Source organism: Rhinopithecus bieti, unplaced genomic scaffold, assembly GCF_001698545.2.
Source record: "Rhinopithecus bieti isolate Rb0 unplaced genomic scaffold, ASM169854v2 scaffold_7049, whole genome shotgun sequence".
NCBI lineage: Eukaryota > Metazoa > Chordata > Mammalia > Primates > Cercopithecidae > Rhinopithecus > Rhinopithecus bieti.
Genome location: NW_016805922.1, coordinates 304,280 through 305,798, shown reverse-complemented (window position 1 = coordinate 305,798; position 1,519 = coordinate 304,280). Strand labels below are relative to the sequence as shown.

Below are 1,519 nucleotides of genomic sequence, written 5' to 3'. Positions count from 1 at the left end.
CGAAATGCCATAGACTAAGTAGCTTAAGCAACAGAAATTTATTTTCTCACAATTCCAGAGGCTGGAAGTCCAAGATCAGGGAGCCAGTACGGTTGGGTTTTGGTGAGGGCCTTCTTCCTGGCTTGCAGAAAGTGTGCTCACATAGCAGATTGAGACAGAGAGAGAGAATGGGAATCTTCCTCTTCTTATAAAACCAGAGTCCTGTGTGATTAGGACACCACCCTTAATACCTCATATAACCCTAATTACTTCCTAAACACCCTTGCTCCAGATACAGTCACACAGCAGGTTAGGGCTTCAGCATATGAATTTGAGGAGGGGAGGGAAACACAATTCAGTCCATAGCAGTGGGCTAGAGAGAGCAGCACAATGTGGACACTGAAGGTTCCCAGAACAGTTGCCTGATTACCCCCCAATTCAGTAGGATTTTCTTCCCTATCCTCCACACTCAAGTGCTCCTTTGTTCTGGGAAAGAGGAGCTTAAAGCATGAAGAAGAGAATGTGTCCTTAGGGCTCAAGAGCTCAGCTATAGGAGCCTTCCCTGAAATAAATACCCAGGAGAAGGAAAATGTTTTCCAGCTGCTTACAGCTGTGGAAGGATACTGGAGATTGGTATTCTGGGGGGAAAGTGTTGGGAAAAGAGGTCAGCAGCAACACAGGCTATGCTGTGGTCCCTACCTGAGAAGGGTGCAGGTCAGCACCCAAAGGAGGCTGGTAGACAACTTGGTCAACAACTTGGGCCACTGATTGCTATGTTTGTTTGTTTGTTTGTTTGTTTGTTTGTCTGCGTTATAGAGATGGGGTTTCACCACGTTGGCCGGGCTGGTCATGAACTCCTGACCTCAAGCAATCCACCCACCTCGGCCTCCCAAAGTGTTGAGATTACAGGTGTGAGCCACCGCGCCAGGCCTGGACCACTGATTTCTATACTGACTAGGCTTTCTGGTAGACATGGATTGAAGCATGGCTGTAAATGTCACATTTGTCTTCATCAGTGGGTAAGGCCAAGAGATATTTGTGCTACCGGCATTCTCCTAACACTCTACAGATCACCAACTCATAGAATCATCTTATCCCAAACTGCTAGAGAATCTAGATACAGGCTTTACTAACACTTTGCTGACAACAGTAATTTTTGCTGAAGTTTCAATTAAAAGTCAAATAAGAAAGCTAAAAATCAGGCCAGGGGTGATGGCTCACACCTGTAATCCCAGCACTTCAGGAGGCCGAGGCAGGTGAATCACCTGAGGTCAGGAGTTAGAGACCAGTCTGGCCAACATGGCAAAAGCCCATCTCTACTAAAATACAAAATTACCTGGGCAAGATGGTGCCTGTAATCCCAGCTACTCGGAAGGCTGAGGCAGGAGAATCGCTTCAACCCAGGAGGCGAAGGTTGAAGTAAGCCAAGATCGCACCATTGCACTCCAGCCTGGGCAATAGAATGAGACTCCATCTCAAAAAAAAAAAAAAAAAAAAAAAAAAAAAAAAAAAAAAAAAAAAAAACACAAAGAGAAAAAAA

General features: G+C 45.4%; 1 pseudogene; it reads left to right on the top strand.

The window, feature by feature from the left end:
* The first annotated feature begins 963 nt into the window (after positions 1–963).
* LOC108530937 (phosphoglycerate mutase 1-like) overlaps positions 964–1,519 on the top strand; it is a 9,549-nt pseudogene continuing 8,993 nt past the window's right edge.